The sequence below is a fragment of the Bombus vancouverensis genome, chromosome 14 (genome assembly GCF_051014615.1).
Source record: "Bombus vancouverensis nearcticus chromosome 14, iyBomVanc1_principal, whole genome shotgun sequence".
NCBI lineage: Eukaryota > Metazoa > Arthropoda > Insecta > Hymenoptera > Apidae > Bombus > Bombus vancouverensis.
The window spans coordinates 10,016,693-10,032,269 of record NC_134924.1 but is presented as its reverse complement, the minus strand read 5'-3'; the positions used below and the strand labels follow the sequence as shown (position 1 = coordinate 10,032,269).

The following is a 15,577-nucleotide window of genomic DNA, read 5'->3' as shown; positions in this document are numbered from 1 at the left end:
TTTCGCCGTCCATGCAAATTTCAATTTGCGAGCGTCAATATTTGCTGAATCGCGTCGAAAAAGGATTCCGATGTACCGCCACTCGATTCGCCGTCAAACGCTCTGGCCACGGTTCGCTCCTCTAAAAACGGTAATATCGAGCGTTAAAATAAAGGGGTCGACGAGGAAATAGCAGGAAGAAGAAAAATACCTCTACAAACGTCCATATTCTTTTCCCTTTCTTTATCTCTCTCTCTCTCTGTTTATCCATAAGTAGAAATTATCCTTTTCGTGTAGATACAAGTAATGGATTTTATACGAAATAACAATATTTCAGAAAAAAATTTATCATTTTTATCGTTCGATTCAATTAATTCTAAGTGACTTTTTATAGAAGAAGGGTACGGGTATTATATTTATTTTCTAATGTAACCTTTGCCCTTCTTCTCGCAAAGGTATACCCTCTTTATTTTATCTCCTCATCTTTCTAAGAGATATCATTCTGTATCTGTCCTTTTATATTGCCTTTGTCTTTCTACATGTGGGTCCCCTCCGGTTTTCTTACCTAATCTACAACATACCTGCTATCCTCTTTTTCCTATGACAAGAATGAAACAGAAGGAAGATGGCCAATTCAGTCGGTGTCTACTTTAGTTTTATATAGCTTTCAAAATTGATATTACGCTATTTATAAAACTATATCGTGATTAAAAATAGCGTACCGAGAATCATACGGTGGTGTATAAAAATGAAGATTTAAGAAATTCTAATCTATGTATTTTAACGTTTAAAAGTACGATCTCATTTTCTTCGTAATTAATTCAGCGTTAACGTCATTCTCCGCCGCGATACGTTTTCGTGACTTCGAGAAACGTAATGAATTTTAAACTGGTTACAGCTAAAAACATCCGTAATTCATTCTACGCCCGAAAAGACCTTTATACTTCGGACAAGCGATGGAATGACCAAACACCAGAAAAAGATTTCCAGTAATAACTTCGCCACCGCCATTCATTTCAAATCTGACTGCTCAATAATCCATTCGAAATTCCTTGAAATATGGCTTCGGCCACCTGCAGCCCGAAATAACTGTAACGGGATAGACGATTTCTAGAACTCGTATTCATCACGAAATTTCAGTTGCTATCGTGACCAAAATCCAACGGAGGATGAACATTTTCCTGTGCACAAAGGTGTTCGGTTCGATGGTCCACTGTTTCTAGCGGTGAAAATTTCGCCCGGCGGCCCTGCGCCCTGTTCCCAGTGCCATTATTTGCGTAAATTGATTCGTACGCGGCGAACTATTTCCGCGCCACGTATTCCAAGGTATTGGCGAGCGTTGTCGGGCGTTACGTTGCCCGCGATGAGAGTAATTTATTTTAATGGTCATTTTCGTAATGGCCCTTTGAACACAGTGCATGGCCACTTCTGAATAGGCTGTGCGTAACCCTGACATAACCTGGAACCGGAGAATGCGCGATAACGCTGCCATTCGCCGAATGGCACCTGCTGCTCTCCACAATGGCAACGCGTCTGCGTTCACGTCCTTGCCACAGCGATTTTATCGCGATCGCTGTTAAGAGTTTCTGATAGTCAAGCTTTTATCGTTACAGCCCTATCTACGAATGTTCTGTTATGTATTTTATGGCTTCGATTTGCTAATTTTACGAAGTTCTTTTGATTTGTATCGTACGCAGTGTTTGGCGTAAGAAATATTTCAACTTCTTTGATCAATCAATATTCGGAGATTTAATTCTTAACGTGTAAGTATTCTTAGACTTCACGCAACATAACATCGGCTCGTATCGCCGATTCTTTACGATTTTTCCGATCGTTAACGATCTTCCTTTGCTCGATACGTCTCGATACGATGCATCTCGCGTTGTCAGCGCGATAAGACCGCTTTACGATCTTCGAGGAAGGCGTACCGAAGCCGAATAGGGAAACGCAATGCACAACTGACGAGGAGATTTCAGAATGTCTCCTCGTAGGACAAACGACCGGAAACGTGGCCATAACAATGCGGATACGCAGACTGAGAGCATCTCTATGTAGCCGTTTCCGGTGCACCTTCGGTATATCGATGCAATGAGACCGCACTATAGCACAGGACGCAGATTTCCTCGACTATAACGCAAATACGGAGCAGAATCGTAAAAGACCCGGTTCCCTGTTTCGTCCTCCGTGCAATCGATTTCCTGAATTATCGAGACGACTCGAAACACGCCCATGTCGTGCGTGGATTTCATACTTGAAGGCTTCGTCGTAAGTTCGACGGAACGCGAGGAATCTAGGGCCATTTATCGAGACGTGACAGAGTTCGTGATGCTCGGGCATGATCGATTAGGAGCGGTTCGTGTTGCGTGATTCGCTTGATTCTTTAATGGTCGTTCATTTTAGTATAGGATTTTCGAGAATTTGGAAAATTTGGAAACTTTAGAAGGGCTGATAACATTCTCATCATTGAATTAAGAGAATTTAAGCGGAAGAAAGATATTAGTAAAATAATATACTCTCATTTCGCAACAAACTCTCATTTTCATTCTCATTTGAACACATCTCACTTTTAATTATCCAAATTCTATCACTAGCAGATACACGTACAAATACCAAAATTTCCCATCCCACGTTGTCACATGCAACTATTCGACTGATAATTAAATCGAAGCATGAACGTACAAACCAACCAATAGTCAGGTATAAATAAGCGTCGATCTGCGAGAAAAACAATTCAACACACGGAACACGCTTGAAATCAACGGATCCACCTGCGCAACAAACAAAGCTACCGAAAGAAGTTGGCGCGGGTCTCGGGGAGAAAGCTCGTTCAGGTCGTAATCAAACTCGCCTCCCGGTGGAGGCCGCCGCTGATAATTTTCCATGCATAATAATACGCGAGGCGAAGAATTTGAATAATCCACTTTCACGCTATTTTCCCGTCTGATAAGTCATTAAGCCGCCACCGTCGCCGCCGCGAGGAAACTTAACGCCGGCCGGAGAGCAATCTGCTTTGTTCCGGCGTTCCTACCCCACAACGAACGAACGAAACGTGTCTGGTGAGAAAGAAAGAGCACGGGACTGTACAGACACAGAAGAGAAGCCAGAAGAGAAACGGAGATGGTTGAGCCGTTGTTGCGCGATCTCGCTTTGTGTATTCGACGCCAGGCAATCGCTCGTCCCTGGAAAATTCACGGTCTAGCTCGCGGCGAACAAATGCCACCACCTAGTCGTCCCTTTCGCTGGTTTCTCTTCGTTCGTTCGGCTGGCCACAATTTCTCCGTATTACCGTAATATTCGCTTTAACGACTGCCGGCCGAACGACACAGCCTAACAATGCGCACACCCCTTCGCTAGAACGTAACGCGCGATTTTCCGCCGAGGAATCTTTTTTCCGCTCTTCTGAGCCGCCTCGAACTCGCTTCCGGCGTTAATTCGAGCAACGTGTATCTCTATTCAACGTCGTTCAGCGTTGTTCCATGTATGATAGCTCACGAAAGTATCCCAACACTTGTAGAGACATTTTACGAGTCTACTATACCAGTAAACGTATTGACACAGATCGATATCCCTTATCAAGTTCTTTTATAAAGTACAAGTTTTTAACCTGGAGTTTACGTATATTACGATAACGTGGACGTAGAACTTTTCGCGAGCCACTGAACACACTGCAGGACTTTAGCGTGTAGGATCAGATAGTTAGAAGGATAAGGGAACGCATACAGATGGATTATAGCGGTCTAAAATTTCGATTGAATCAATGCCGCAGAAGATGGTGTTCGGGATTTAGCGAAATTGCGGTGATTTGCTTTTGCTACTGGTAGCGAGTATTATAATTAATGTGTATGTCCTTTTAAAAATGAAAAATTATATTTACTACATTATCGATCTCAACCGATTTTATTGGCAATCACTAAAGAAGGTAATCGTCCAAATTATCCTTTTTAACTTTCAGATAGAAATCTCAAACAAGCCAAAAAGCGACGCCAACTTCTCCTTTTCCAACCTTATGAATAAACGTTCGACCTGTGAAATCTAGAAAGCTCGCTGAAAATAACGAGGACTCAAAGCCAAAAAAAAAAGACAGTAACATAGAAAAGGAGAAAAAAGCAGGAAGATCGTTTCTCATTGATAGCGAGGGAAATCGAGAGTGCGAGAAAGATCGGCGCGATAAAACATTTTTCAAAGCGTGTAAAGCACGGACTGGCTCTCGTATATGCGACGCGAAAAAAGTCATAGAGGGGACGCGCACCGGCGCGCATAAATGTTCACCGCCGATGAATTATTGCCGCGAAATGGTCGTATCCAGTTTGTAACCCGTTGGACGAGGGGTAGCGCGTGCTGAACACATTGTTTACGAAGCATCTGACCACCACGATGGCGCGATACGCACGGCCTGTTCCCTCATTTTTCTGGCGCGCGTAAAGTGCGTTTTGCTGCAGTGCATTAAGCTGCAAGGCGGTCGCACGAAAAAGAGATACACGTGATTTCGCTCCCTCCGCTGCGCCCATTTCACCCTTCGCTGTTGCAACGTCATTTATATTTTTGCGGTGACCATCGTGTCGTTCGTCAGACGACCGCTGCCAGCTTCGAAGAGCAACGCTGGTAAACGCTCGTAACGAAGGTCGCGGAACGATTCGTGCCACGACAAGGAGGATTTTTCGTTATCGTGCAGTTCTCGCGTGTGCGCAACTCGGTAATTTTGAAACGAGTGAATCGTCAGTTTATGAAACCTGACAATGGTGGACCGGGGATTTTTGGATGGAGTTCATGCGCTGTTTCGTAGTGGTTTTGGTATCGGTTTCATTGAATTTTGATGGTCGTTAACCGGTGCACGCAATTTCAGCTGAAGTCGAAAATTTGTCTGATGTATGTAATATGGACGTGACTTTGCAAGCTGTCGTAGCGTGATTTAATCAGCTAGCTGTGCGAAATTGGATGATTATAAATGATTGTCCGATTATGGCTATCGTTAAGCTCTTGCCTTATCTTTGTCATAGACAATTACAAAATTAAAAGCTTTTCGAATAATATCGTGGATGATGTTTCAGGTATTTGCAAAATGGTATCTAAGGTATTACGAGACAATATTCGCAAGATTATACGCATCTAGAATCTCAAATAAGAGTACCTACAAATACAATTTTCTATTTACGACTATATCATAATTGTGGCCTAATGGCAATCCCTAACGCGATCTCTATCAAAGAAACTTCATCAGCGGTTGTATCGTCTTTTTCGATTCGACTCGCGGAATATTCGATCGTCGTGTTTCCTCGTGTCGAGATTGAAATTCTTACAAATGCAGGCCAATTAATCGACTGAAAACTGACGATACACTTCGATACCACACCGGGAAGCCGTTAATTTACGCGGAACACGAGCCACGGCTAACCGAGTGAGTGTCGGTGTTTCCACGTTAAATGAAAAGCAACATGATATTTTCGTGAGAACGGCTGCCGCGTTCGCCGTGGCGGGGAAAAAATATGTTGTTAAAGGGGTGAAATCGGTGAAATTATTCGAAAACGACGAATACACTGCGGCGATGTTTGTGTTATATCGTGTTTCGTAAAAGTATTTCTGAACGGTATGCCGAATTTTGTATCGCTCGTTTCCGCCGGCGATCGCCGGATTCCCTGAATTTAAACGCAGAATATTGTATCGATTATTCAGGTCAAAGAAATGGGGTTTCTCCATAGCGGGTTTCTGGCAGATTTTTATGTATCTTGTCCGAATTATCGAATTTGAATTCCGCGTTGCTGCGCTATTTTGTCGCCGTGTCTTGCAGCGCACATTTAAAATTTAAAGTGACTCAAGTCTATTAATTGTTCTGTCCTATCAAGAAAGGTAAATAGAGTCTTCACGAGCAAATTCTTCAAATAGTAACACAATCTGTGATTGTTGTTTTCCATCTATAATCTTCTTCTGGCGAATTTAGATTAATAGATTTTTCCGTTCAAACTTTTATATTTTTACTCTCTTTCTTACTCTATGCACTCGTAACGAAATAGAGTAGGAAAGAAGGTCCGCTAAAATTTCTACTAAAATCTGATGCAAAGCATAAAGTTCTTAAACGACATTCGTTTAATAACTACATAGCAGCATTCGTGATTACTTCACGATTCCAGGTCTGTCAACTAAACTGATTCTTCGAATGGTCAAGAGAAAAAAAAAAAAAAATGGTAGCAACGCGCGAAAGCAGCGAAAGAAAAAATTGTAAATATTCAGAAATCATAAGCGATCCTAGCATATTATACAGATTTGTTTGAGAGAATGCAATTCGCAAAGAGTAAAAAAGAAGCAAAAGAAGAAACAAGTAAAAGAGATATAGGATGCAGACGCGACACGTTCAAGGGATGAATTATTGTTGCAAAACAGTCGCGCTCGAATCGCTGTGGCAACAAAACGCGAGCGACGTGCATACGTACAACAGATAGAACACACTTTATAGGGGTTGGTTTTTCGCGCACAGGACACCTGTGAACACCGTCCCAACTCTTTTTTCCATCAATGCACGCGGAGACTCTCCTCTGTCGGGTGCACTCCGGCTGTTTGCGCTGTCACAGGCAAACAGAATGTGATTTGGATCGAGTCTATGGGCGTGCAAACATTGCTGACAAATGGGGAGCAATTTCTAAGCGGTAATTTTTAAATCGTCCGTTCGCCCATGTATACGTATTTTATCAATCGGCTTTTTCGAATCGTCGCTATCGATTCTATGCTTTAAACAAAACGACCGAGAGAGTTTAGTTCCTGTTGCTTTAATAATCGCTTGAATAGAATTTTTCGAGATCGAGAATAATTTTACCTTGTTGAACAGAAAATTTCCAAGCAAAAACCTGCTTGTTTTTTTAAACTACGCGCCATTGTGTATAAGCGAATCGTTTGTTACAAAGGTATTCTTGATATTATTAAAATGAATCATACGCTTTCATAGGAGTTCTTTTCACGTGTTTCGAATTTTTGTTTTTTTTTTCTTTATATTTATTTCATAATCCTCCATGCGATTTATTTTGTGAGAATTAAATGTTTCTTGTAGAATGACTAGATCGAAAGATTCTTTTCTTTCTATTCTTCTTTTCATTTTTTCCCTCGAATCATCGTCTCTCCCTTATCGTCGTTTCTACCTTATCCCAGTCACGAAGATCGCGTAATTACAATCCTTCCTGCCCCTTTTACTGGTCTGCAACCCCCCCAGCGATTTCAGTCATTACAGTTTCTAATGTTTCTCTTCCATTCTTTCTTTCGATTGTCTTGCCTCTGTCCACCACGACGTTGCGTCGCTATTTATGTTACAAATCTCTCTACAGATTTATGAAATGTAGCTTATCGGTTAGAAATTTATTTTGAAACCCTGCTTTTAATTTCACAAAATTAACCCTCCGATCAATCCATTCTTATACGCTTTCTTATACTTCGAACATAACTCGGTGCTCGATGCTTTGAGATTAAACGTTATAAATGTTCCCATAGACAGAAATCAACTTAACTACCAAGAAGATATACGATTATAAACAACATAACCATATTGTTTATGTAATTCATCGACAAAGCACCATATTTTAGTGATCTTTGCTCGTGAACAGCAGTCTGCTGATCGAAGAGCATCGATTTCGCAGCGAATTTCTCTGGTTGGCTGTGCGTTTCAACGTGGATAGCGGCGCGTGTGCGACAAAACAGAAGCGGAGTCCGGCGCAGTGGCCGTTTGTTTTCATTAAAAGTTATTATCCACTGTGTAAAAACTTCAATGCGCGCGGCCAGGCTAACATTTTTAAACCGCCATTGTGCACGAAGCGCTTTTCTTTTGCTTTCTCTCTCTCACCCTCCCTCTCTCTCCCTCTCTCTTTCACTTTTATCTTTTTGTCCGTTGCGTTGCCGCCACTGCCCGCGGAGCACAATTACCGGGAATGACTCTGCGAATTGGTTGTTTCGACGGAATAACGTATCCGCATGAAATTACGATTCGCCATTTCGCCAGGACCCGATCCAGCGTAATACCGTTTGCACGCTGTTTGTTCGCGCGAAAAATGGTTAAAAACTGGGCGCGCAAGGTTTACTTGCTTTTTCTTCTTGCTTTTGCTTTTTCTGCTCGAGCGGAATTTTGCTCGATTATAAATAAAGCGACTGCGGTCGGTGCAAAGAGGCTGATTATATTTTCTTCCTGTCTTTTTTTTTTAGTTTTTTCTAAAGAGGTATTTTCTGCGATAATTAAATGAAAGTTACGACGATTTATCTTAACGTTTATGCGACGGTAAAGCGGCAAATTAAAATGGTAGTCTAATGTGAGATTATTACATTTTCTTGCACCAATATCTTTACATTTATACAGAGACAGAGAACAAAACAAAAAGGAATTGGACAATATACATGGATATCGGAAAATGTTCGGGAAAAACGTAGAATAAAATAGGAAATGAAAATATGTAATTGTGTGGAATGAAGGAAGCAAACTAGAAGGTACACGTGAACTTGGTCGCTTTGCCTACAACTTCGCCTCGATTGTACGATCAATACGACGTCAAATCTTATAAAAGAACAATATTACACGTTCACGATAATTCCGTCACGTCACGATCGAGAACCGAAGCAATAACTGAAAACAAAACGCGAGTAAGAGCGCGCTACGCGGCCATCGGCGAAATATTTCGCGAGATATAACTTGCCTCTCTCCGTCAAACTCGTTCCGCGAATGAAGATTGATGAAAAACGTAATTACTGAACTTACTGTCGGACTTGTCGTTTCTACCAGCGAAATCTGCATTTAATGTCGCTGCTATTGACAAACGGAACGCTTACTTCGTAAAATTACTTGTCCTTGTTTCTGTTGCTCTTGCTGCAACGGATTATTGCAGTTTAACGATGACGTCTCCTTCTTTAAAGTCGCGTTACCTACTTTCAAAATAGGAATAAACAACTGTGCCTCGTTTGCGCGTTAAAGAGCGATTTCATACAGTCATGAAAAATAACGAAAAATACAGATAAAACTAAGATTATTAGGATATCAGGCAATTAGAGAAATGGTTCCGTTTTATTATCGATTAAATTTAGTGCCAGTTATTGTTCCGTTATTTGAAGGTATTTGTGTATTTAATTTCTTTCCTACAACGTATCTTTATATTTTTGCATCTTTGAATATAGAATATCAAATTAATATTATAAATCCAAATAAGAATGACCGTATTATTTACATTTCGGTAAAATTAATTCTGACATAACATATGCAATATACGAACATAGAAATGATTCTACGTTATAAAGAGTGTCTACATACGTTTTTTTCCTTAACATACTGGATGTGTGTATAACAGTGTATACACCCTATATAGCGGTTAATTAATCAAACTACAGTTGTTACGCTTGCGGTTGCCAAAAAACGTACCAACTTTTGTACAACAGATATTAATATACCGAAGACACTTCCTTGCCAAAAATTTGAACATTTCTCGACAATTACAAGTACAACAGATTCGGTTTGATAAATTCAGAACACGCAACAGAGACCATTCTTCAAACGATGTAACGTGCAACACGCGAAGGTTCAATATTCATGAAACTATTTATAGAATTCTACAATTAACGCAAATTATTACTGTGTGCCAAAGAATTGGACCAAAATAATAGACCAAGGAAACACGGCCTTCTTTTACGAACATCACAAATTTATATGTATCAAAAAAGTTCTAATTAAAATAACAGATCGAAGTGTCGCGACCGCTATATTAGCGCAGGTCGTTACGCATTTATAATTATCAACACGATGAAAGTGATCATCGTTAAAATCTAAATTAAACCGCGTTATCAAGCTCCGCGTATGCTTTCCGATCATGCTGATCCATTCATTGCTATGATTACGGTAAACGAATCGACGTTCTGACGAATTCGATACATCAATGTAACCAAATACGTATTGTGTATATTTTTATGAGTTTATGCGTTCCAATTTTCGAATCAGATTCAATTTCACGCGTCGAAACATCGTTTCGTCCGACTATGCACTCGCTATAACTATCGACTTATCACGATGCAATAAATCAGCCACGAATTCCTCTAGAAAGAGTTCCTGCAACGCTTTTGAAACGGTGAACGAAGGATGACGACGCGAGATATAACGACACCGTGATATAATTTAGCGAAGCCTCTCGGCGAAAGACGGAGCCACGTCAGGAACAGCGACGGAACTTTAACCGCGAATTATAGACGCGACTTTTCCCTCTGACCCTCGTCCTCCTCTGCCGCCCTGGTCCGCAGCGACGCCCTATGAAAGTGGAGAAAAACGAGCTGGCCTGTCTTTCGCGGCTGCTCCGGGTAAAAAGTTGTCTGGCTTCTATCGGGGTAACGTCCTGGCCGCATATAATAAAACGGGTCGCCTTTCACGGAAACGCTCTTGCCCCCGGGGCGCTTTTCTTTCATTTCTGACGTAATTACGCGAAGCGGTGCAAGAAAAGGAAGGGAACTGCGAAAGGGCAGCCGCGAAGAATGGGACGCGGAGAGAAAGCCTCGACGGGCCGGGAATATTTCGCGACCGAGACAGTTGTATATAGCCACCTTTTCTACCAACGACTCGAGCCGCGACCTACTACCTTCGTTTTCTCGATAAACCCTCATGGACCAACTTCGACGCCGACCAACCTTCCCTTCTCGTCGCCTCGTTTCCCTTAGGATCGATCCTTTCGCTTTGTCCTCTCGCGATGGTTCCACGCTAACTTTAAGTGGTTCTGCGTTTATTTTTCTCCTTTCTGTTCTATCATTTGTTCTTGCCAGAGGAAGCAGGATGAATGTTGTTATGTTTGTGAGATGGTACGAGAGGAGGGGTTGGCGTAGACGTTGAGTTTTGAGATTTGGGGAAGATCGAGGATGTTGTGGAAGAGGTAAAGAAAGAATTCCAAGACGTTTTAGCGTGTTTTCTTTGTTCTGGAAAAAAATGTAAAGAATCGATTCGTTAAGAACCGAGACACGTTAGAAATACTGCAATTTTTTCAGTTTCATAAAATTGTAGAATCTAAATGGAAGAAATGTCAAGCAAATCTTTCCAATTCCCTTTCATAGCTGTGACGTTCGCGTCGATAGAATATTATGTAAGAATATTTTCGCGTTACACGCGAGAGATTGCTTCTTAAAAAACGAGCAACTTGAAAAATTCCAACGGTAACAATTTCTTTTCGTAATTTCCTCGCTCTGCTGTATAATATACACCTATAAACTTTATTCCGCGTAAAACTAATTATTTCAAGCTGCACGTAACGTTATACTTTGATAAAAATTCGTTTATTTCGTATGTAAAAGTTTCATTAAAATGAAAGAACGTATCACTTGCACGGTCCATTATAAATATTTTCTTGCTTCGTGTTTTCGCTCGAAACATACTAATTATCGCAACGCACACGCGTGCAACGTCAGTTTCGAAATTATTAAATTATTCCTGATGAATTTCTACTGGCCGGTCTTTAAATTTCTATAATGCATTCCGAGAGGAACGTAATGAATTGTAAATTGCGAGAAAAAGCATGCGCAAACGATAACAAGAATGCTATACCTAGCAACGAAGCTGCCGCTAATTAACGCCCACGCAAAAACAACCGTTATATTATTGAAACTTTATTCCATTCGAGGAATTTACATTGTGCCGGCGCGGCGTCGGGTGGCCACGAATGGAAACCCGTGTTATTTCATAAATCCCGTGTCCGTATCTATCGCGAAACGAGCTCGTTGAAAACTTTCAATAACTGAATATTAAAAACCAACCTCGATGATATCCGCAAACACGATAACCGCCGCATGTGACCGCATCCACAAAGGAAATCCGCATAAATCGCGCGCGCATCTTGTTTACATTTATCCGAAAAATTGAGTAAACACCGAACGAACATACGTGAAAAATGAGAAACATTCCGAATATTCTATTGATCCTTTTCAAAACGATATGGTTTTCATCATTTGAAGATACCGTGATTACATTTGTTTTTTATATTTGTAATATCGGAATATTTATTTTAGCGTTCAAGTTATGAAATACGAAGAGAGCGTTTTTTTCAATCATTATATCGCCCTTCTGAGAAATATTTTACTGGCGTAAATAACGCACGTGTAATATGAATTTCCGTCCGTTCAAAATATAGTCAACCAAAAAAAAAAAAAAGAAAAATTGAATAAAAAAATAGTTTTGGTAATAAGCGATTGGTTGACAGAGTATTTTATTTGAAAAGGTGTCTTCCCTACGTAGTGTTCGTATAACAGCATCAAGCCTCACTTTATGAATTCAACATGTTGTAATTACAAAATCAATATCAGAATTACAGTCGTAAATTTGCTTTCACCTGCTCCGCCATTTATCTTAATATACCGACATATAAATACACGAAAGAATATAACGAATAACCTATAATGCAATGTACCTCCAAAAATACTATGATCTAGCTCATATAGCACATCGCTCATAATATACTCTTGTCAGATGTTAATAACATATTTTCAAAAATACTATCGTACACCTTTAAAATTATTCTACGAATCAAACCCTAGCGTTATATCACTTTCCATCTGCCAAATCCCAACAACCACTAAATCACGTTGCATCCCGAATACCTCGCGAAACGAGATCAAACGTGTCTCATCATACCGAAATCCGTGTCCAATGAACGCAATAAATTTCACGGAACTGCGAATCCCGCTATTACGGAAATCCGTCGGGTACGAACGCGCGCTCGAAGGAGGGAAATAAAAGCGCGAATCAATCTTGCGGAATCCCGTTTTATACGCGCATTATGCACGTATGTGCGCGACTGGTCGCGCGTACACGCGCACAGGTCCAGACACTTTAACGACGAAAAATGCAATTCCCCGCGGTGGCAAAATTTTCCAACCGCCATATTTCCGCTGCTATCTGCGGATGGACGTGTTTCCCTGCGCTTGATAAACGCGTCGCCGCGAAGCGAGTTCGCGTCCAGGTGCGCATCCACGCCGCTCCCGATTGCTGTCTTCGCGTTCTATGATTAAACAGCGCCCTGGGAACGCTTCTTGCCTTCTTAAGAAGGAAAAATTGCTGCAAGAACCGCGTACTCCGAGATGTGTAATCGCAGGTTCGTTCCTGTAATAATCGCTTTAGTTTACGACGTTTCAGGTGCATTTTCAAGAGAAATATAGATATTGGGATTTTCTCCGGTCTCCGGCGAATGAGACCACTCGTATCACGATGATCGTGGACGTGGTAGGGGTGGAAAGGAAGAGAATTTTCCAAAATCAGTCATCGCTTAACCAGTCTCTACAAAAGCAAATTGTCTTTTACACTTATTTCTCTACAAACGCACTCTTTTTATTTTTCCCCTTTTATCGTAACGTAAATGATTGGATTTGCCTGAAATGTCCATGCTCGTGGATGCTTTAACGCGTATATTTTTGTGGTGCAACGATGACTTTTGCGATATCGTCATAAATTTTCCTTACGGTAACGCAGTTTCGAATATCGTAAAAGAAGGTAAAAGTTTGTTCAAGTGTAAATGTTTACGTGTCCAAAGGAAGAAGGTAGAATTATCGAGTGTTCGTTGTAGCTAAGGTAATTGCGTTTTAATTTTTCAAGTATTCGTTTTCTCGCTAAAGAAAATCGTTCGAATAGAGTTGAAATTCTATGAAGGTAGTTTTCGAAATCTGGTTTCCATAGCCTGATACCGATTGGCTTCTAATCCTATCCTGAAGATGGTAGAAGCATGTATACAAGGACAATCATGATGAAGTTTGAGATTAGTCTGTTGGTGTTTCTGCTTATGTCTTACACTGTCAAAGATCGCCATCCAGAAAATATAAGATTAACCTACTTATAAAGTTTAAATTGGAAATATCGATTAGATTTTCGTCTTAAACAATCACGCCACGATGATATATCTTTAATCGTATTAAACTCGATACCACAAACTTCTCTGAAATTTTCAAGTAAATCTTTTACAGATAATAATACGATTCATAGTTATTAGCCATTCGTTTGATGTTTCGACTCTTCTATATGCTGTATGTTCAAGAAAACTGTACAACGTTAGACATACAGCTTGATTTACAGAATATTTATAAACGTATTGTCGTTAAAAGCAATCGTCGTAATAACTTTTTTAATACCTTCACGCTATATAATACTTTTCTCTAAATTACATATTCTACTTTCTTATTTTTTGTTATTAAATATTTAAAACCCTAATGAAGATTTATTTGACTCATACATGAGCATGTACAGAGTGTTTATCGTAACGATCGCTACAATTTTTCAATACTTTGTAACAAATTAAAAAGGACATCGAGTGACGTATAAAAAACTATCCCGTCCAATTAAAAAAAATCATTGAGGTGACCTCAGTTTTTCATCGAAATAAAGGTTTTTCAAAAGTCCTTAATATTTCAATTTGTAGTCGTTCGTATTAACCGATTAACTTTGTTCGAAATATCTTTCTCTCCGACTACCGGCAGTCCCTGAAATATCGTGGCAACAGTTACGATGAACATTCTGTATACGCGTATTTCCATACAAAATATGCATTTGTTAACTTTTACATAAATAATTGGCACTCTCGCAAATAAACGAATAGACAATTTAATGTCGCAATATATAAAACGAATTCGTTCTGATTATTACAACTTGTCTGCCTGCTGCCTTCGCGTTAATATTATAAATACTTCAAAACATAAATATAATTCTGAAACAATAAACGACTGAAAAACCAACTAAAATTGTCAAATTCTTCTCAATTGCAATACAATCATTCTATCAAATTCTACCAATTGTTTCTTTTAATTTACGCCATCCAAATAGCAAAACGCTATAAGACTGAACACTAATCCATAATCTCGGAATGGAAACACTATTGGTTATTACTCTCAGGTGATGACGCCCTGCGTCGCGGCGCCACAGGCTTTACCAATGATACCCTTATACAAGATGTAACACGTGCCTCGATAATATAGAAACCAGCAAACCCAACGGGACGTATTCAAGGAAGGGCGATGAAAATCGCGATGCGACCGTGCTGCGGCTGATTTCTCGGGTGAAAATAAGGCGAGATCGTGCAATGAATTTTCCTTGGCGACGCGCCGTTTCCGAGGAAACCGCATCGAAAGTTATCGGATCGCGCTTGACCGATTTGGCTCGACTTCGTTGCTCCAGTTTGACTCTCTGTATTATTCTCTGATTATGACGAGCTTGAATTACGAATCGTCCGAGTTATCTAAATAATTGATATTGCATTAAAGGTTGAAATGTGTGTTATTGCAAGGGACAAAAATAACGATATACTAGCTATCCTAAATAGTATTCTTAGGAAATGTGGAATAACGTTTTCTAACGTTGAAGATAGAAGAATGTAATACCTAATATCTATTTCTGTAAATATTGCATCTTTCGTTATTTTCTATGAAAAATAATAGATTGAAATTTTGTATTTTCTATGTAAATGACAACTCTATGCGTTGCGATTTTTTTAAAACGACGTATTATTTTTCCATACTTCTAGGAATAGCGAAGTTGTGATCATTTTTATACTACAATTGCTCGACTCTTTACTATAATCCTTTTAATATCTTTTTATAATTCCAGAGAACACAGTCTACATTACAATTCAAGAAT

General features: G+C 40.0%; 1 protein-coding gene across 7 annotated transcripts in view; it reads right to left on the bottom strand.

Moving 5' to 3' along the window:
* The window catches only part of LOC117154918 (uncharacterized), a 506,217-nt gene that overhangs the window by 248,756 nt on the left and 241,884 nt on the right, over nt 1-15,577 (bottom strand). The window lies entirely within an intron of this gene.